At 39.3% G+C, this 23,408-nt stretch overlaps 1 protein-coding gene across 2 annotated transcripts in view; it reads right to left on the minus strand.

Moving 5' to 3' along the window:
* Positions 1-23,408, minus strand: part of LOC114473697 (transmembrane protein 132C-like) — a 237,304-nt gene that overhangs the window by 185,381 nt on the left and 28,515 nt on the right. The window contains exon 1 of one of the 2 annotated variants that reach the window (XM_028463465.1): positions 3,608-3,658. The exons of the other annotated variant lie outside the window; for it this stretch is intronic. The gene's annotated coding sequence lies outside the window, so the exon portion shown is untranslated. Of the gene's footprint in view, positions 1-3,607; positions 3,659-23,408 lie in introns of those variants that run through there. 2 annotated transcript variants of the gene reach the window in all.

Consider the following 23,408-nt stretch of genomic DNA (forward strand, 5'->3'; position numbering starts at 1 on the left):
TCTTAAATTTTGTATGGGATCTGGACGAATACACTTATTCTCTACCAGTTTTTTAAAAAATGGAAAAATGTCTTTCATCTTTGAAGAAATTAAAAAAAATGCATATCTCGGTTCATAATTGACCAACCTTTAAAGTGTGAATAATTATGGTCCCATGATCAGGATTATTGATCCAGATAACTACCAATATCTGTCAAAGATGATTTTTTGGTGCTTGGCAGAAGTGCTCTTGTTACTAACATGCAATCTGGGCATTGCCGTTTCCAAATTACTTACAAGGGAAATATTTCATATTTTGCTTCGCTGGCTAAAATTCACATCTTTGCACAGCCCCCACATTAGGTGATTCTATGTAAAGTATAGTCATGTAGGTCCTCACTAATTGTCAAGACTTTATACACTCCCTTTCTTTATTTAGTCTATTAGCCTTGGCATGAGGGCAGTTGTGTTTCAGACATTGGTATTCATATCACATGAATGTGTGTCTGAAAAACACAGCCGACTACCGGAGAAAACAAGCGCTATGTTGAAAGGACCAGATCAATATCTAAGAAGACTATTACTCTCTCTAATCAAACTGAGAGCCCAAAATGATTTTCCCAAGTTAATAGCTTTTCCTAAATACCAGCATGAGAAAACTTGCTTGATCGTGTTGGTTAAAATTGATCTGACAAAGAGATGCTGGCCCTCGGTAAATATAGTGTATTTATGTTGGTTAAAACAAAGACGGCCCCACATGTTTTCATCAAGAGTGTGTATTCAATAAAGACAAGCCTACCGGAAGGTCCAAAAGGTAAAATGAACATGAAACAGAGCATTTGTAAAGTGTTTAACCAGTACTCGTGGCTGTTTATCTGCAGTGTCTCTACTTAAGCTTCCCTATCAATGGCGAGTTGTTTTTTAATAGCCCAGCTGAGCGTTTGGTAGGCATGGCATTGGGCATCATGCCTTGCATCTCTGCACAGCTTGGCATGGCTCCCTCTGGCCACGAGCAAAGCTTTTGTTGTTTTTACATTCTCGTTTCATCAGGAAGAGCCATCAAAGATAAAAGCACAGTTGTTCTTTTTATCACACGGAGACACAACAGTCATGAAATTTTAACAACATTGAGTACTGATATGGAGCAAAGAGAAAAGAAAAGGAGAAAAAAAAGCCCCTGAGCAGAAATCAAATTCAGATGACACAGAATCAGGTCAATAAAATGTTCACGGCTGTGTCAAAGGAAAGCTCAATTTTATTACAGTCCTGCTTATTGAGTCTATAAAAGTTAAAACACAAACTGACAAAATTACCCGTTTAAAGAGCACATGAAATCTAAGATAAATGATAGGCCAATATCAAATCTGTCATTGTTGAAAGAGGCTCCTATAAGTCAATAATATAGGTTGGTAAAGTAGATAACGCTGGAGGACCCTAACATTTTTAGATATGTTTTCTCTGACAGAAATGCAGAGCATTACATAATGAACCAATCAGAAACCTGCTCAAAAACCCTTTAATGGACTGTTTTGTGACACAAAAACAATACAATTCTGGCACAGAAGGACAAAAGTATTTGGATGTTTGATTAATAGATATGTAATTTAAAAAAAAAAAAAGGCACTGGCTATTCGTACAGTTGCCGTATCAATATTCCAACATTCTATCTGTACGCAGTGCCCCTATTTGGTCAGTTTAGGTCACGTGATAGGTCAGTCATTGGTCAGTTTAGGTCGCGTGAATAAGACTAGACCTTATCCTAAACCTAATCCTAACACGCTACGTACGTGTACTTTGGTAACCGTACCAATAGCACCAGAGGGGTATTCCATAAAGCGGGTTATGTTCAAACTCTGATGTTCAGGCTCAAATGAGGGAAACTCTGAGTATCCCATTCCTAAACGCGAGGTATGTTCTTCTCTGAGTATGTTACCATGGCAACATTGTCCGTGAACTAAACCTGGTCGCTGGCAGGTTTTATCAAAGAAACCCTGGGTTTCTACCTGGCTCCGCCCACCTGAACACTGTTTCTGAACACTTTAATGAACCTTAACTTTTCTCTGAAACACATTAGTAACATCACACACCACAGACGTGTTCACATCATTACTAATGTTGTGTTGCTTAGGTCTTTTCTTTTTTTTTTTTGTGATAACAGTAATTTTCTTAATAACATTGTAGATGTAGATCATTAAGTGAAAGACACTGAGAGGTTGATCTGCATTAAAACATTTAATGACATCTGTAGTAAAGTTCTCAGAATACAAACCTGTGGATAATATAAAGGAGGAGATGATAATTTAAATAAATCAACTTTTAAGGCTCGATTGTTGTTTTATATTGTTATACAGTTAAGTCTGTTGATCATTCATCTTTGAAGATATGATGGTGCAATGAAGTCGTGGGTCGTGGGTTCGCGTCCCGCTTCAGTGTTTTTTTATGGCATTTTTTAGGACGTTGAGATGACTCTGGCGACAATATTACATTAAGAATCAATATAAATGATGTGATATGAAACAGCAGCCACTGTCTTTATATCCAGTGCAAGGGGAGGGCTCTCCATGCAGACATCCTATGCTGCTGACATGTCTCCTCAGACACATTTTATTCATATTATTCACCGCTCGTCACGTCACTGAAGCAATAAAGTGATGAAGTGACCAAAAAGTGTGACTAATTATGGGTGATTTAAGCCACTATAGTCACTGAAGACTGAACGCACCTTTAGAACAGGCTCATATTCCTCAAACAATGGCTTATTTCACCCATCAGGGTGAATAAATCACTATCTTCTGTTTGGTTGTCATGGCAGTTTGAGTATTCTTCGATCCATTGATGATGGCTTTTTATCGCGCGCATGCACGTAAGTAACCCAAGGTTTGCATACTCAGGGTTGATTAACCCACTTCATACCAGCTTTAATGGAATCCGATACCCGGAGTTTCCCATCGCGGGGTATGTTGACCCGAAGTTTATGGATAGACTCAGAGTTTGTTAACCCTCCAAAATGGAATACCCCTCAGGGGTTGTCCATATGACAACCGTACCAATAGACACTTTCTAAAAAAAAATTTCAGGGTTGTCTTTTAGAAAAAGGAAAAATGGGCTAAAATAAGAGGGCTTAAGAATGTAAAATCAATATATTTGGGGAATTCTCATAATTAGAGTCCATGATCATTGACTCATTAAAAATAAAAGTGCTAGCAAAATAATAATAATAATAATAATAATAATAATAATAATAATAATAAAAAATAATAATAATAATAATAATAATAAAATAAAATAAAATAAAATAATAATAATAATAATAATAATAATAATAAAGAACTAAGGATAAATCTGTATCAGGTTTATAGGCAATCAAGCCTTTTTTATCTGGTGAGTGAAAGCTTCCGCGTGTGTATAAAATAAGTGATAATGGTTTCAGAGGCTGACCATGTCCACATTTGTTCTGTTTGTAAGGTGTCAGATACAGAGCAGTGCACTGCAGTTCTCTGTAAATATGGTAACAACAGGGCAAACCGCACAATATCCAGCAGGTGGTCATAATGTAGTCAATGCAGAACTTTCAGAATTTTCAATTTGTGTGCATCATTCATTTCAATCATCTGCCACAGAACCATACCCAGTCAGTGACCACAGAACGGTGTCCACATCTATGGGATGACGCTGTTCATCGCAGGGCAATCTCTCCGGGGTTCTCATTCTCACCACAGCTTCACTGTGAACTCATTTCTGAGCCACACAGGATGTTTTGCGTTCCTCATTCTCTCAGAAATGAGATGGCTTCAAAGGTCACGCTGTTTCCACTACGAGAGGGTTCACTGTGCTCAGGAACAGAGAAATGGAGGAGTGGGTGTACTTGTGTCTTTGTGTGGGTTTGTTTGTCAGTAAATGTGTCTGGGTTAGCGTGTGTAGTAAATGCACATCTACTAACACAAGTAAACAAGTAAATGTAGTCGGAGATGGACGCCTCAGAAAATAACTCGGACTTGGTTTATTGGATTTATAGAGGAGTGTGTGTGTGTGTGTGTGTGTTTCACATCCTTGCACAGCCCCCCCATTGAGATCAGTGGGGCATGTAGTGGAGGGCCTGTTCCTACCAGTACACACTGCTGCTGCTGCTGCTGTCCAGTTGTCAGCACACACTGCAGGGTGGATTGGATGTGAAAAAAGAAAATTGGACAGCACAAACAGACTCTTCGATTTCCACCAAACGTGTCCTAACTCTTTCTTGATCGCAATGAACGCTGAAATTTAGAAGCATCTGCGTTACTGTTTGCTAGAGTTATTTACAGGAAAATAACCAGTGAGCTCGATTCAAATATTCACTTTTCTTTGTAATGATACGCCAGATTATCTTTTTTTTTTTTTTTTCATGTATCATTTACGGTAGCTACAACGAGAACCCTCTTCTGCAGAAAAAGGTTGAATCCAAAATGTCCTTGATTGTTAGGTGGGATATTTCAAGGAACATTGTAAGCCACCAGGAGTCACTGGGACATTTCCATCAAGGGGTTCAGGAAGGAAAATTAAAAGATTCTTCACCACTGTAGTAGGCTGTGGCTCTTTCTTTGGAGAAAACTAGATACCCTACAGTTGCAGTTTGTAACACTGGATTCTAGGGTTGGGATCAAATAAAACTTTTAATTGCAATTATGTCTTCAATTATCCATGTCCAATTACAACTCAATTATGATTAAGTTGACCGACATTTTTAGGGGAAAAGAGCCACGGAAGCGGCGAGGCAGGCCGAGCACCGGGTATCCGGTGGCAGGGTGAAGAGTGCGGCGTCGGCGGCTGCTCCTACAGCCCATAGACTGAAGCCGCGGCGCGAGCCCAGCCCCACTTCGCACCCCAGCCCTGAGAGCCAATCCTTATCATGTTACTTACTTACTAAAGAATCCTCGTTTAACTGAACTATCGCGGCAATTAGTGCACCATTAACCCAACACGAAACTACCATATTGTGCTCTTTTGGCTGCAAACAGAGGCTAACTTGTTTTAGCTGCCCACAACAATGGCGCCAGTTCGGGAAATGTCCGTATGTTGTGACGTCACATGGGAACTATCTATATCCGAGCCTATGGTCACATGACTGCCGTAAAGTGAAATGTTCTCCAGGCATTCTCCAGGTCACATGACCTGGTGAAAGACGGTCCGTCTCCTCCAAACTTACACAGTCAGTATTTCAAGAGGGAAGCCCCGCTCGGAGCATTTGTAACCCGCATTTAGTCCAGGTGCATTATTTTGAAGGGTCCACTTCCTGTCTCACTGCCCTCAGCTACCATTTCCCTTAAAACGTTGTAATTTACATTCCAATCACTCTCTGCTGTGGCTGTGGCATGCTGTGGGTTTCCAAGCTAACCAAGAAAGGCAGACTTACAAAGCTTTTTGGACAATGAGACTTTGGTCAGTGTTTTGTTGTAAGTTTGATACGTTACCGACAAAGTGTCAGCAGTATGTTGAAGTTTTATTTGAAATGTAAGTCGCTGACATCGCTCTTGCAAAACTCTATACAGATTCCATGCTCTTTTTCCATCGGGCCGTGCATGGAGACCGAGTGACTAAAACACCTAAACTTCAACTTCAAGGTAATTAATTTAAGTTGTTATTTTAGAAAATGATGCCGAACGGTAGGCAGTAGTTTAGTTTAACTGATATTAACTTGGTTGGCCCTTATTTTTTAGTTTTGACCAACTTTGAGCACTTTTGTTTGGCTAACGCTAAAAAAGCCAATGAAGTTTGGTTTGTGTGTGTGTTTAAATCGTAGCTACGTGTTTGTTTCTGTCGATTTTTTGTTGCGCAACCCTTTTATTTTATGAACTCTGCTTGAGTATTTTGAAAGAATTATGAATTGGAAATGTTTGATTGTGATATTAAGTGCACTTATGAACATGATTGATTACTATAGTAATTGATTTTGATTTAAAAATGATTCATGAGTTATGTTAATTTGAAATTCATGGAAATGGTGTTTTTGTTGTAATGTATCATGTAACACAATTTAATCATGGACATTATCTTGCATGTGTTCATGCATTATTTTAAGTTTGAATGTTGGGTTACAGTAATCTATTAACCTACTTATTTGTGTTTTTGGCCTTATAGGTCAGGTTTTTTTATATGGATGAAATCCTGAACAAGATCAACTCAACAACTGGTGAACACAGAATGACGAGCCAGGATGAGGTAGGATAAATCCAGTTCCTCCCTGCAGTCCTGTCATCTTCCTAGTTTTCCACAACCAAAAAACCTGCTGGATTATATTTTTTTCCTTCCTTGCACTCCTTAATGAACTTTGGGAGCAATACGTGAACCTTTGCACATCCCGTTGGATTGCATTCCCCAAGGACTTTTGCTCACACACACGGTGTGTGAGCTGGTGAGCTATACTCGAACTGTTTTGACTACATTTGTATTTTGTTTTCTGGTATTATTTTCTCTATATAATTACCACCCAACTAATATTTTTTTTTTTTTATATATAACAATACAAACTTAACTATACTACTGGTCTCTTGGTTTTCATTCACATCTCGGGCTCCTATAATGAACCATCTTCTGTTGCCGCTAATCACAGTCAGTGCACCTAAACCCAACTCACTCAACAATCTATGTTACATATTCATAGTGTCAAGCGCTGTATATTGGCCTGAGGAATCATTTAAAATAACTCACATGGGTCCACTATTTAGGTCAAAAAGTCCACAGTGTGCCTTTAAAACAATTTTTAGGTTTTAGTATTAAACATATAATAACTACGTATGTGTAAGCAATATAATTGTAACATGGTTCCCCTGGTTTGCGTTAAATTAAATTGTAAAATAATACAGTTTTTATAGAATTTCCATATCAAATTACAAAGTCAATTACAATTCAATTACCACCGCAACATATTTTTCCAGATTACAATTATGTCGTAATTGTAATTAATTATCAATTACACGATTACAATTAAAACTGACGCCGACCCTTTTGGATTCTATAATATTAACTGACCACATGAAGAAACCAGCCAAATCTTCTCATGAATAACTGCATATTTTATATCAAATCCAACAAATCAAAAGTACACGTATCAGGAAAAGCTAATGTAATCAGAAACTAACAATTTAGTTTACAAATACTATAGAATCTTTACAAGTTTGTCTCTTTTTCATCATCATACATTTAGCAAGACTGATACTGGAACATGTTTCTCGCATTTTGATAAATAATTAAAGCGGCTGAATAACACGGCAGGCAACGAATGGGTAACCTTCAGAAATATTACATTTGAATGTTGCTTTGAGTGAAACTAAATGAGTAATTTGTATCAATAGAGCTCAATATAGATCTCAATATATTCATCCTTCATTCTGTTTAGATTGCTGAAACATCTTTCCCGACGACTGAAGAGAAATCCAGAGAAACACACAGTGTACCTCAAAGATAAGCTTGAGATTTCAGTTCAAATGAAATGCTTTCTTTCAGGGTAAAAAAAATAAAAATAAAACAAGTAATTTCATTTTTATTTATTTTTTGGTGATACCTTTCCGCTTTCGATAGAACCTGTGGAGAAAACAACTTCTCACATAATGAGTGACTTCTAATAACTATAATGAACGACTTTGTATATTTATCAGCTGGTTAATTGTCTAATCAGCATTTCTTTCCCATCCTGCTGTGTTTGTTTCTTCCTGCCAGGAAAGCTTAATGGAAAAACTTATTCAGGAGGAGATGAGTCTGCCTGTAATTATGAGTCCTTACATTTAAATGTCAAAGCCTTTATCCCTTCATCAACAAAATATGTAGAATTAAAAGTGATGATATCAAGAATAGGTTGAGCAGCTCCATCAGTATTCAACATAAAGAGCAAATAAAGACGGAACAGGAGATCAGATGAGGTCAGGAAAGACCAGTACGAGGTATATGTTGGTGTTCAGTTAAACACACATGATATCAGTGTAAGTGATTTGTTTGAAATAAAATGAGTGTTTAGCAGACGAAGAGCCACAGCTAGCTCCTAATGTTAAGCTGCATTACTTTATTCAACAGTCTTATTAATCTTAACAGACGGCTGCTTTTTTTTTCATTTATTACAGGATATTAGAATTGATTCCTGTTGAAACAATGTTTGTCCGGTAAGAATATGCTTGGAATGTGAAAATTACAACTTAAGATGGAAGTGGGCTTTTTCGTAATTTTATCCACCTTGTTGTGCATCTCTTATTAATGCTTAAAGATGTTTGGTAAAGCTGTATCACCTCGCTTTAAAGAAGAATATCGTCATCCTCGGTAACTAGTTTTTGGGCGTTAAGTTGAATTATCAAGGAAGAACTCAGGAGTACAACCAGTGACGTGCAGTCAGGGTAGCCAAGGGTGAATTGATATTTTGATTATTTGTTTTAATTATAATATCATAATAAATTATTTGTTTTTCAATTTCTGATAGCCTACAGTACCTATATGTTTGAAAGTGTCCGCATTCTGTGCTTTTCGTAGACCAAATGATTAAACATCGCTATTTCCTGGTACGGCAGAGACGCTGCACAGTCTCACTGCGCTGTAAGGCAGGAGGGGGCCACACCCTCTTCCAAAAGCACATTGCTGCTCTGCCTCTGGCTCCATAGCGTGCTTTTATGTGTTTGCGCATGCGCAGTCAGTTCCCCAAGATGAAAACCATTTACGTCCAAAGGCAGCTCTCTACACTGCCTTTGCACTTAACCGTGCAATGCTAAATGCTATACGTAAATTCACAGTGCATTAGTGAATTGATCCAGGGGTTTTGTAGTCCTCCGAAATGCCACACAGCTGGCCCGACCCTGCTCACTATATTTGAGGTTTGAGAATAAAGTATGTTTCTATTATGAAACATACATTGTTGGGAAAGTAAAAGGATCTCCACATTTTCATCAGCCTTTGTTTTCCGTCTAGACAACATAAATGTTAATCTTTGTAGAGTCAAAGGATATCTAAAATCAACTGATTTATCATATGCAGACATTGTAGAAAAAACATCTTTATTTTGAGGCTCAGAAAAAAAATGGAAAATTACACACATTGGCACACATTTGTTAATGCCAGCCTAGCCTTTTCTTATCCCGTGTTACACCCTGTTTTAAAAAGATCAAACAATTAACAAAGTCCCATTTTCCAGCATACTGCCACATACGGACATAGAGGAGTATATGGTTACCATGACTTTTAAGATAATGTTCATATAGAACAAAATAGCCGATGTTTTATTTGTAGGTGGACTACTACTATTACATGGAAGTCAAGTCAAACTTCAAAGGAGCCATCAAAGGCGATCGGCAGAACTCCTGACGAAGACTGGCAGTTGACAGTCAGGACATTCAAAAAAATTCCTGAAAAACCTTGTCTGAATAAACGAAATCTCAACTTAACATACTATTCAAAAAGAACACAAAATTAATCTCGCTGGAACTATTTGTAGTAACACAATAGATCAAATGAATAATTTGACTGGTTGATATTTATGCATCAGTTATGGAATATTGTTTGTGGCTCATTAATAAATGAAACATTTACAAATTCAATATTGTGGCCCTAATGTGCTGTTTACTGCCACCTATTGACATAGTGTGCTGTCGTGTATGTTCACAGTAAAAGTACTGACTCAACCTTTTGCTCAAGTAAAAGTAAAAAATCCCATCTGCATTGCAGCCTGACACCCTATCAACCACATATGTAAACACACAGAAAAACATATAAACACATCTTAAGGCACACATGGAGGTTTAGCATGCGTGAAATGTACAACCGGAACAATGTCACAGTCACAAGCAAATCCACTTAAAAGGAAACACCACAGGCAGTTCCATCAACAACTCCATGCACAAAGAGGCGAGAGCAAACATGCAATAATGCACGAGCAAACACTGAGGTACGGAGTGAATCCATCCTCAAACACCGACAACACACACTCTGTGAGAGGCTGTCACAGCTACTGTCATTGGCAGCTGCAGTTCTCCTTACCTCACCTGATCTCAACAGTCAATATTTACAGCAGGGCTGCTGAGATTTGCTTCTCCGCTAAACCCAACCATATTACTGCACCTGCCGCCTGACTAATTAGACACGTTTTGCTGTCATTTAGTCAAGCTTGACGTGTGGGAAAGCCATCAAAAACAAGCTGGCGGCAACTTGCATTTTTATCCCCATTCAGAGGCTTGTGCTGTCACAGAATGAGTCATTTTTTTCTTTCAGTGACCCCATCTTTGTTGCTCAATATGGGAAGATAAAGTTGTATGTCAGTTTGTTTGCGAGATAATGAAACACTCATTATACACTAGTTTATTAATTTCCTGTCTCGGTTTATAGTTTTGATACAAGGGGGCAATTGTAAATCAATTCACTTTAAAATCATTTCAAGCATGTTATAGACCACGTGTCAAACTCAAGGCCCAGGGGCCAAATCCGGCCCTTTAGAGCATCCAATTTGACCCGCAGGAGAAAATGACAGAGAAAACAAGAATCATTGTTTAAATTACCAAATAATCCAGTTAAAGATATCTCAAATTCACCAATTTGATGAAACTCTACAATATTTTTAAGGGCTTTTATTTTTCCTTTGTGTATATCACATGAATTCATTCATTTTTAATTGCAAATTGTGGAAAGAAATCTCAACTTTTCCACAAGTCTTGCAAGTTCTCACAAACACTTTCACGAAATCCTTCTAAATTACACAAATTTTGATAAAATCAAAAATTTTATGAAGTGAATTGAACTGATATTGAAAACTAGGGCACAATGATGTTAAAATTGTTCTTTTTTCCCCGCCAAAAATCTGTGGCCCACTGGAGTCAAACTGCTCCGTATTTGGCCCCTGAACTAAAATGAGTTGACAATTGAATAAAATTTTCTATTGAAAAACTCAAATGTGCAAAATGATCTTTTGAATAGAGCAAGTTTTACACAAATCTTCAGTTTCAAAGCAAAAAGCTGAGAAAAATGCCTTTTTCTAAAAAAAAAACCCTGTCAGTGACTTTAAAGGTTTTTTTTTTTGCTTTATTGACAACTCTAACATCTGAACATTGTTTCCTAATACAAAACAACAACAAAAAAAACACTGGGACCGGGCTTTTGATGGCAAAATTATTATTATTTTGCTACCTGGGTCAAAGTTGAATTGATTTCTTACTGCATTTTGGCGTTCCTCCAAGTTTCTCTCTCGTCAGTCTGCACACACGCAACTTCCTCTTCCTCCCGGACATGCAGAGTGTCACTGCGTTCCCCGTTTTTTTATGATTTTATCTCACCATTGCCACACTACCCATGAGTTCCACACATGCACTGGTCGAGTGTGCGCTGCTGGGAACGTCAACTCTCGTATGTAGCGCCATTTTCTGTCTCGTAAATGCCTTTCCTCCTCTCCCTCTGAGCTCTGCTGAGCATGGATGATCTCTCATCCAAAGGTGCGCTGATACCTCCGACACGTCACCTATTATTTTGCTATCTGGCTCACAGGCTGGGGGTTTTTTGTACCCCCAGCCTGTGATGAAGAGTTATCTCGTCAATGGCACTGAGCCTTTGGATTTGAAATGACGAGTTATCTCATCTATGGCACTGAGTGAGTTAACTTTTGAGAAACCGCAGTGACAATGCCCTGCCTTTGCCGTGTTTGTTTTACCTGTGAGGTAGTTTGAGAGGGATGAGCTCACATTCATATGTAGGGTAGGAGGAGCCAGGATTGTCAGGAGGAGGAGTTTCCCCATTATGAGTCATAAGAGAGCAAAAATCCAACTCGCCCGTTTGGACCTGATTTTTCACGAAATGTGGAATAGCAAGGGAGGGAGGAAACATATATTTTCAACTGTAGCAAAACCATTATAAAGGGAATTTAAGGGGCTTCTGTGGGAGGAGGTCTAAAAAAATAGGCTTTGTTTTTGTGCGTTTTGTGGTGCAGGGTTTTGTCGGGTGTTATTTATTTTTAAGTATTTGAGAGCAGCCAAGAGTTAACTAAACCTGCCATTTTGTCAAACATGTTCACCGCCATGTTGCGAGTCATATGAGATGTTGTGACACAATCTGTGACCTGACTAAATAGTGGCACTCAGAGACTGATGTCAGCTGATTGTAGCCTCCACAAGGTGGCTAAAGTTCACAAGTGAAGGCGGACTTTGGCCATTGGAATGACCGGAACTATAATTTATTTGGGCCACAAGATTTGCCCAAACACCCATTTACAAGGGTTCTTTATTCCCCCTGAAACAGTGCTTGACTGACAATCAGGTTGCTGAGTAAATGTGGACTTCAACCACTGAAGCCACCATTTTGTCTAGTCACAGATTTTGTCACAACACCCATCTAAGAGTTGGGGCATAACAGCGGCCACTGTCTGTCACTGACGAGCTGGTTTTCTTCCTCCTGGCTGCTCTAAAATTACTTTTATAAAAAAATAACTCGATTAAACATATAGTATTATATATGATCTTGTGATAGAGCTTGCAATTAAAATTCAATGTACCCTTTAACGCAAACAATAGTGAGGAAGTGTCTCAGCTCGAATGAGTGTTAAACCAGCACTAGGCTCTTCTCTTTCAGCACATGTCCCTCCGTCTAAACTCTGATGATTACTTGTGGAGGTTTTTCCCAGCCTGGGTGCTTGTTTTAGCACTTCACAACACCGGAGCCAGATAAAAGAAGACACATTAGAAAACACCCACTCAACCTGCCACGGCACACTCCTCTGTCTTTAGCCTATTCGCACGGCTCAGGGTGGCGAGGTTGGTCGACTCAGGTGTAGAAATGCTGTTGAAAACAGTGGCTGTGACCTTGGCTTGGTGTACCAATACAAGGACCCTGCTGTGTAATAAGCACACTGAGACATGGAGGCTGCAGTGTCCTGTATTCTTCGCTGCTTGTTTTCTTTCATTCGTCCTCTTTGTTCGTCGCTGAAACCTCAGTAGAAATATTTTTAAGTTGTAATTGATTTATTGTAAATGGGAGCTGAGCTAGAATTTACAGTCTATTTAGTAAACTGAAAAGGCCACACTCAGTTGAACTCAAGTGAAAAGAAAAAAACATGTTTCAAATTAAATACCTCATTATTCATGTTCAATGTGTCTATAATGGAGCAATTAGAAGGGAGGAGTTTAATTTCTTCAGGCAATTAAAGAAGCAAAATTGCGTGTTCAAAATAGTGAGGGGCAGCAGGATTAGACAGGGAACATAATTTAATTTTACAGCTCATTATTGAGCAGATTATTGACCATAACTCTGGTTATAAACCAATAAAGCTAAAAGGGGTGGGGTGGGGGTCTAATTTAATATCAACTCTAAAAAACAAATAGCTTTTATTCTATTTTCAATGCACTTTTGTCCGATGACTGCACGTGAAAGCTGTACGAAAAAGGACAGAAAAGGGATGTGAAAGAAGCACAAATCTCACAACAATTTCTCTCCAGTCCAAAACCACATTGATGGGCGTAAAAGTAGTGGCAGCAGCTGTTGCTGTGAAAAAAGAAGATAAACTTGGCCAAGCAATGCTGAAATGATGTTCCTCTGAAGAAGTTTTCTTTCCTGTTCTGGTCGAAGGCTTTCTATCACTCTCACAAGAGGTGTCTGCTGGGGTTTATTGAGTGCATTCACAAACAAACGGACATGTAAAAGCAGAGAAGACGAATGGAAAGGAGGTGTGGCACAACAGGCTACCGAATAAAATACTGACGGCAGTCAGCAAGCAATCTTTGTCAGGTACAGCCAGTGCAGCTGACAGCATCCCATCCTTCGATCACAACTCCTATCCAATATCACAATCAGTCCCCGAAATATATAAAGTGAGGGGAGCTGAGATGTATTTTTTTCATTCCAGATGTGAGTCAGCTGGGAAAAGCCAAAAAGAAGGGTGAGAAATTGCCACTCTAAACCTGGACGGATTCTGCACAGTTAATTAAGATAAAACGATTCAATTCTAGAGAGATCGAGGCAGCAATTCAGCGGGCGCCGCGCGCGGGGCTCATTCTGATCAGCAGCCACCTGATGTGTTCCTCGACATTTTGATGCGAGACAATCTTTTGCATTTTCAATTACACACTCCAACAACCCTCTAACTACCAAAACCAAGCTCATTTGCATGATTAAAATATAATTATCGTGTGCCAAAAACACAGTCCTGTTTTGGTTCGTGCTACAATTGCTTTCACCTCAAAATCAATCCCCTGTGACAAGCCCCAAAACAAATACATCAAAATAAACGGGGAGGAAGTTAATCAAGTTAACGAGAGGCTTTTTTTTTTGGAATACTTCAAGCTAGCTTGGAGCACAAAATGGATTTTAAACGGTGACTCTCCTTTTCCATTGTTTACTTTCTACAAAAAGATCATTGTTAACTTTTGTCCGCTTCTTTCAATGTATCTTTTTTTAACACAAAGAAGGCTTGTCAGACTTGTTTTCTCACCAAGCAAATGCAGTCAAAGCAGGGAAATGAGGAATCACTGTGTAGATACAACCGCCCCTGTCTCCTTTGGCTCGGATCGTAAATTCTCCATGAGTGGATGTGGACGATTCCTTCTCCTTAGCTTACACGTACTGTATGACAGCTGCAGGAAGACGCGTGTTGTGCCTAAGTGCGTGTGAGCTGTAGTTACTCATATTGTGAAGGAATAAATATATATCTTTTAAATAAGAGAGTAAGCATTTCTCAGACTAAAAAAACACCTACGATAAACCCAATTCATCATAGTTCAAAAAGTTGATTGGTCGAAAGTTTTGTTAAAGGTCCCATGTCATGTTATTTTTCACCCGACTCCATGTGTTCTAAGAACCCCACAAACACAGTGTTTGAGGTTTATTTTCCCAAAATCGCCTGTTTTCCAGAGTTTTAGCCTCTGAAAAGTCACTTTCTTAGCCACTCTACACAAACAGGCTGATTTAAAGCCTACTTATGCATATTCATGAGTGAGCGTGTCTATAGACGGGACACTGACTTCCTCCTCCCCACGAGATGACGTAGGGCCAGAGGACGGCCCGCCCTCCTCCCACCCACTCCGTAGCTGAGCTCATGCTGCTTTCTAAACACGAGACAGAGCGTGGGGGCGGGGCGTTCACCGCCCCCACGCTATTACATAAACTGTAATAAATACATACATAGCACTGAACGAAGGATGCTGAAATGCTCACCTTCGTGGACGTGTCTGTTTACATGTCAATCACGGCAGAGAGCTTCCTGGAGGCGCGGCTTCTCCAGCTCAGTGCCGCGTCAAATTCATCATTAAAGTGGGAACGCTTCATCAAATTAGAGCGAGGTGTTTGTGCTCACCCTGCAGTAAGAAAGGAGAAAGACACCCTCTAACTAATGATTGAGGGAATCAATGAAAAAAACACTTTGGGCATGTGTATGAAGCCCTAATGGCATTTTTATGATGTTTAAAGTACAGAAAAGTCAATTTAGCTTAACATGGGCCCTTTAATGAGTTTAGCAAAGCAGCACAATTGCCAAATATCCTCTTCGCCAGATATTGGCAGTTATCTGGATCAGTGATGATGGTCATTAACACTTTAAAGGCTTGAATGAAATGTATACCTCCATTAATAAACATAGAATAAGTCCAAATGTAAAACATTAACAATACGTAATTCATTGTTTTTGGTGCTAAGTCACACAAAACATCTCAAAATGTCAGTTACTACTCGTACAGTGACGGTACATGTATTTGAAGTCTTATGAGTCATTCTAAATTTATTCTTAAAGCAGAATCTGTGCAATGAAGAGAAAGAACAAAGATGTTTTTCACTTGTTGTTGGTATTCTACATGGCCGTCTCTCTGCTTAGTCAGGAGAATTATTATTAGAACCAACAGAAACAGGGCAGATGGCTGTTTTGACACTGTCATATGTTTTCATGGTTCACTAAGAAAGTCCTGGGCATTACTCTGCAGTCTATTAGCAACATGCTGGTCATTTCCTCACAAAAAAACCACTCATGTACAGGTGAGGTTTCCTCACCTACACACAGATGGTATTGACCCATCCTTTTAATCAACATCAACTGGGACTACTACAGCGATAATTACTCTACAAATAAATGCTTGTGAGTCTGTGTGCGTGTGTGCGAATCTGTGTGCGTGTGTGTGTGTGTGTATCTTAATGGAGGTCAAATGCAACCTTGTCAGTCCAAGCTGCGGCCTAAACATGACGTTCCAACAAACAGACAAAGGTAAAAAGAAAGTGGCTATGCTAATAGTCCATGTAAAGTCTGGCAAAGGGTTTTAAAAGGCACAATTTTTTGGGAGGTTGCAAAGCTAAATCTCTCCAGGCTGTGATTGGACAGAACAAGTTAACATCTGGGAAACATTTATTTATTTTTTTTCTTCCACAGAAAACCACTTTCACTCTATATTAATTGGGAAACCAGGTGTTGCTCTAACTCTGTTTAAAACTATTACATAATCCCCTGATTGGAGTTGATCTGCTTGATTGGGCTTGATTCTCACAGCTGGATTTCAAACACCACTCCTGTCTTATTTTACATTATTTAAGGTTTGATTGCTTTGATTGCTCGAAATCAAGAAAAAGAAACGTTTACCCCATTCAATATTAAATACATATTGGTTAGCACTGCATACTCGATGTTGATTGGTTTTGATTAACAACTAGATTTATAGCCTACCCTGGGTCAAATTAAGAGCGATACATTTGGTCTGCCACTAATAAATTGCATACACTGTGTGATTACCACACCAGAAACAATCAAGTTGAGCACCTTTGCATGACCCACAGTAAAAAATAAATCTCTAAATGCCACTGCTCATGGGTTTCAATGGAATTGTGAGTGCTTACAATGGTCTATGCATACTAGTGAAGAAATTGAAAATCAATGTTTAAATATGTATAATTGGAGTAAAATGAGATACCTCAGCTTCATGCTTCAGTCATGGGTTAAACCCTTCCTTAACCCCCTCTATTACCTGATTTGAACTTCTCAAAACCTTCAAGCATACAATTTCTTACCTTAGCAAAACGAAAAACACATAACTGGCAATCATTTTGCACTTTCAAAGAAAAAAAAAAGAGCTGGACTCATTTTCACAATAAGAGTAAAATGTGCAAAAGCATCATTTACTTTGTTTCCACTTAGGAAAGCTACGTGGTAAGGTGATTGTTTCTGCCTGAGTAAACTCCACAAAATGATGAGTGGTGCTCTAACAAGGAGGGCTAGAATGTCTGTTCATTAACACAAGAGAACATCTGTATTCTGACAGGAAACCCTCTGGCCACCCACACTGTACTGACTCAGCAACTTCAGTGCAGCCATAGTCCAATCATTCAGAATTACCTGCGGCCATGCACAGAGGGGTCACTGCTTAGAATCAATAGTGATTCAAGGCATTTAAATCTAATTGTTTCTTTAAGGATTTTTCTCTTTATTTATTCATGCATTTTGTTTTGATTTAATTCGATAGCAGCATCTTTCTTCATCATTGAATATATATTACATATAAATCCTCCTCCACCCCCAGATGGTGGTAAGTTTGTCTTCCTCAAGCTTGGGTCCTCTACCAGAGGCCTGGGAGTTTGGAGGTTCTCTGTAGAATCTAAGCCGTTTCAAGCACTGCACACTTCTGACCTCAGACTTCAGTTGTTGTTTTTGGAATCAGATGGAGGCACTCTCCCAGTTTGGGGGTCACTGCCTCGAGCCTTCCTACAACCACAGGAACCATGTGGGCTTTGACCTGTTTGTCAGTCTGCAGGCTGAAGTCCCACAGGATCTTAACCTCTGATCTGCTGTGGTAGACCTTGGCCTGTTTGGCTACTGTGCTCAGTGCTTCTTCTTGTGCTGCCATGTTTTTGCCTCTGTGCTGTTTGTTAGTCCAGCCACTGGGAGGTCTTCTTGATATCAGTCACGTCCTCTACCTGACAGTGGTATGCTCCATGTGGGGGTTCGTCCCTCCATGTTTCTCGTCTAAATATATACAGGGATATATTAGTCCTGTCAAACGTTTACAATTTTTAATCGTGATTAATCTCTTTTTGGTTTTGTTTGTTGCCAAAACTCTGTATTGTGTCATGGCAATATGGATGGAAGGTTCAGTATTGTGAATACAAGAAAGCAGATATCTATTACTTTTTCCTCTTTAGGAATCTGAACTTGAATGAAACCAAATCCTTTTGTAGCCACTTCTATATCAGTGCTAAACTAGATATCGAGCTACAAAGTCATAACAACATGATCAAGTATAATCTTTCTGATTTTTATCAGCTTTGTCAAACATGCTGTTCTGCAGGGACACAGGGGCAGAACACGGAACATGTCAAAAGTAGTCTCTCTGCTGACATCATATTTCTTGTATTATCTGTGACAAGTGTGCTTACTATGCTGTTAATGACTCAGACCATAGTCGAGACTTGCGTGTAAACAGTCCCAAAACCAGTCGTCCTCAAAATTGATCATGCCCCCACCTTCTGTAACTGCTTTAGACGGATGTCTGTGTTTTTACCTTCCATAACTCTGAACTCTTATTACTAAGTCTTACACTGCAGGTACTGTTGCATAACAATGGTCGTTCATTCCTCTTCTGACACACACTAGATGCTGCTGGTCATAGTGTGCACACAATTTGCAGCACTCCAAGCGAATGCATGGGACAACAACAAAAACAACACTTCCCTGACTTATTATGCCTCCACATCCCATAACGCATCATGATGTACATACATATTATATACAGAAGTCATTAGCTGCAAAGGATTGTTGCAAATTAAAAGGTCCAATTGTTCTTAAAGCTTAAACTTTTTCACTAGTCTTTATTTGAATATCTGACCCAATGGTTGTACAAAGTACACTGTCTAGTGTCTACACCAGTGGTCCCCAACCTTTTTAAGCCCAAAATCCCTGACCTCCAACTTGGTGATGGCAAGATCTACCCAAGATCTACCCAATAAACCTTAGCGCTTTTTATTCAGGCTAACTTTCTTTGAATTACATGAAATGCTTTGGTCCAACATATTAAAAAATAATGACACCAACATGCTATCTGTAACTAGGATATTAAACTGGCTGTATCATTTGAGCCGATTGGCCTGTTACGCTGAAAAAATACAAGGACTGGATCGACAGAAACATGAATCAGCCAAAATGTGTGTTATTTTTAAATTTTTATGATTTCTTATGTTTCATTTGTGTTCCGGTAGTTTTGTTCAGGCATCTAAATGGGCTGCTATTGTTTTTTACACCGTTGTACTCTGGATCAACAGAAACAGAGAGAAAAAGTGCGCTTGCAAAAGTGAACATTAATCAGCCATAATGTATTTGTGTTATTTTTTTATTTATTTTTGTGATTATTAAAAATTTCATTTGTGTACCGGTTGTTTTGTTCAGGCATCTAAACGGGCAGCTATTGTTTTTTACACTGTTGCGTTTGGCCGCTAAGGGGTCCTGACCGCGGAATGTGTGGGCGATAATATTCTCTGTCACTCTGGATTCATATTGGATGCGTAACTGCACCGTAACTGCAGCAAAACAGCAACGCAGCTGATTTCCATTAAAGTCAATGTGTCAATTTCCACCGCATGCGAATCGGCTCCAGCACAGCATCGTCACTGCTGAGTCATGCTGCTGCCCTCTGCAACAAATACGCTGCACTTCTATTTTTGCTGGACGCTGGAGCTGTGCTGCTGCAAGTTGACAAAAAATAAGCCCATGCGGGGACAGGAAGTAGACACAGAATAAAATATCTGGATTATTTTCAAAATAAAAGACTACGTGTTCAACACCGACCTTCCGGGACTTCCAATGGGCCCATTTTGGACTCTATCTAAAAACCGAGCACATATTTGGATTTAGGGGAATATTACCACATTTTCAAAAAAATTAACACTTTTTTTTGGCAATAAAATTGTGCGTTTTGGCTCTAGCGGACGCAATTCGAACTCTACCTAAAAACCAAGCTCATACTCAGACTCAGGGGAGACCAGACCTTTCTATTGATACCATGGTTGGCTCGATCCGAGCAAATTAAAATTGTATTTCAAATATAAATATTGCATTTATCCATGGTTGAATCACAAATATGTATCGCGCGATTACACGTGAATTACCGAGATCTCCTGAGTCCTTGCTGCCCTCCGCTTCCTGCAACAGATGCACAGCAAAACCGGAGGTGGTGGGGATTGCTGGACTGCAGATTGCGCTGAAGTCATGCAGCGGAGCAGTTTTGGTGCAGATATGTATCCAGTGGAAATCCAGGGTCACACCCCGCAAATGTTTGGCAATCATGAGGAAAATACCATCTCATCACATCGTTTATTCTTTACATCAGTGAACTAATAAACAGTTCATCACTGTGGTAATGCTGTGGCTGTGTGCTCTCTGACCGAAGCAACTGTGTGGATGAGGTGTCCCAGCAATCACACACTTTCATATACGGGAGAAGCGATCTGCAGGGAATGTTTCAAAGACCTATCAGTCGATCGCGATCGACGGGTTGGCAACCACTGGTCTATATGATCACTTAAAGTTGCTGGCAACAAACGCACATAAAAGTCTCTGGGTATGAGCATAAGTTGCATAATTTAATATGATTATGTATTTGTTTTGTTTTGTTTCAAATGTGGGGGATTCTTTTCTTTTACCTCTAATTTGAAGTGTCAGTCCTGTCCAATGTGGTTTATTTTGAGTACAATACCCGTGTGTAAAATGACAATAAAGTCTGATTGGATTTGATATTATGTCAATTAATGTAACCAAATACTTTTACGCAAAAGTAACGTAATAAAACTAAGGACATTTGTCTTATTTGTGTGCATTAGGTTTGTGTGTCTTTGTGTATAAGCCACACAAAATAAATGAGCCAACCTGGGGGAAAAGAAATTTCAAACTTCCATTCATCAATCCGTGCTTTGAGTAAGCTTTCCCCATGATGGACTCATTTCCCTTCAAAGAAATGCACAACCTGCCTGCAGCGTTTTCACGTTCCTGCCCCTACAACATCCCTCAGCATTCTTCTTCATTAAAGTGCCACAACACCACAAACATGGCCTGTACCAATAACACCTTGCATTCATTTCATCACAGCCTGGATTAGATTCTCTGCAATCTTTGTGCCGAGGCAAGGGTTGAACACGGGGCGGTACACAAAAGCATAGCCTAAATTATCAGAAGACATGAAGAACAGGATTTCTTTATTTATTTATTTTTCTCGCGGATCCTCATCAGACTCCCATGCAACACCACAGCTGCATCAAAGCAAGAATCAATTTATTCTGCCTTTTTCAGCCACCGCATGCAGTCCCCAAGTTTATGAAGACACACACTGTAATTAGCCTACAAAGACTCGCTGAATATTCAGTGGTCCACATTCACTGTCTTGTTTTATCACAATGCGCATGAAAATAGAGAAGCACATAACACAAGTTTGGGCCTCATCTTTGATTAGCCAAGCCAAACAGCAGTGTTGCCTGAAAATAGATGTGAATAAATCATCCAAAAAAAGGCCTTAATCTTGCTTTCTTACACTGTTTTCAAAATTAGCCCCATCCTATGCATCACAGCACTAATAATGTATAATGAGTCTGTTGAGGATAATAGCACATGGAGTCAGACTTAGCTTTCAGTCACATTATGTCCATAAAAAAGAGGCTCTCTCAGCTTTTTTTTTATCCTCTAATAACATTATCAAGCCATCATTTGTATTATTTGTCTCCTATTGTGTTTGATATTGAACACTAAAAGCGAGAGATGACCCAAAAAGAGGCAGCTTTTACAGAAGATGGGAGAAAATATCTCTCCAGTAACACTTAGTCGCAGCAGTATCCCACCCTCACAAAAGCACAACAAGCACTTAACCAGCTAGTCAGAGTCACGCTGCCAACACCCTCTGTGCCCTTAGCTTTGTCCCAGCTCCCAGTTATGGGAAAAGTGCACTGGGATTATATACAGAATGCGGTGCGCGGAGCAGGAGCCCACACTTCACACCACATGTCTGATTCCCATTGAGAAGCCTGTAATACCACACCTGCAGAGCTAGATAAGCCTCCAATCCTCTTTGATTTCGAACACTATTATTATTCAATGTAATTTCACATAAGAGAAAACATAATATTGGAGAAATGCTGCAAGCAAATAGAAATGAATTGAAATCGATAGTTCAAACGTTCATTCAAATGTTTCCTGTGTGCTTTGCATGACATTTATTCTTCAGAATATGCAGTAGTTTGTTTATTGCTATGAACGGTGGAAAATTGAACCCTAACATCATCATGCAATTGCTCATCACTCCACTGACAGCAGGTTTTTTTTTTTTTGTTTTTTTTTTTTGAAAAGGCATTATTAAATAAAACTGCTATGTTGTGATGGCGGAGCATAAGGATGAGAAAATCAATACCTACTATCCTGGTATCGACTCTGAGGTCTCTCGATGCCTTGAATCAACGTTTTTAAAGGTATCAATTAAAACCAGAAATTACATTTCTTGTTCACTCCGAAGTTTGAAGCATTACAATTATGTCTCAAAACATCCAGAATACATCATATCATATGCCACATTTTGTGCCACGTTTAGAGACAGACGTCTTTGTTAGTATTTGAACAGAATTTAGATAAAAACACAGTCCACTGCAGACAAAGCTCAGGATTAGCGCTAAATACTCTGATTAGCTGAACTCAAAACAGCTGAGATCTGACTGTGCAGAATGAGCACACCTGTTGGGAGGTGACTGATTACGACACACTTGTAGGACAAACAAAGGAAGTCACTCAACACGTCAATAAAAGAGAATCAAAGGTAATAATTTGGAATATTTTAACTCACGCAGCTATCAGAAAGCAGGAGGAACCAACCACCGTAAAAAAAATGTTTTATTGCGGGCGGTCCTGGAGAGCTCCTATCCTACATGTTTTTAACTAACCCTTGTCCCCTACACTGGATTGTAAAGGACAGTTTATTATTAAGCTTTCTGTCTAGGCCTGCATCATGACACAATCGGTGTAATGGAGCAGAGAGACAATTAAAACATGCTGGATATGGAGCTCTCCATGACTGGACTTGAGCACCCTGGCTCGATAATGTGGTGATAACAATCCATTTATTTACATGTCAAAGCACGCAGATGGTGAGAAAGAAAAAAATAAATCAAGGAAATGCTTACAACTAACTTAAAGCTGCTGGAGACGAATTTTTAATCAAATAAAGACATAGTGTGGGCCTCATAGATCAACAAATCAAAGATAATTTACTTGAAAAGAAAAGAAAACTTGAAATATCTATGGAGCCCCGACAGGGACACAGTTTTTTTTGTTGTTTTTTTTTTATTGCGTGCTCACGTAAAGGTTCCACGCGAGCATGTGATACTAATACATGTACGCGTAATGCTGCGTTCACACCGGATGCGTCACAAAATATCCGTACGTCCAAATTACATACAAAGTCAATGGATAGATGCGTTCCACAATGCGAAATCTTTCCTGTGCGGCGGTG

This window comes from Gouania willdenowi, chromosome 12 (assembly GCF_900634775.1).
Source record: "Gouania willdenowi chromosome 12, fGouWil2.1, whole genome shotgun sequence".
In the NCBI taxonomy this organism is placed as follows: Eukaryota; Metazoa; Chordata; class Actinopteri; order Blenniiformes; family Gobiesocidae; genus Gouania; species Gouania willdenowi.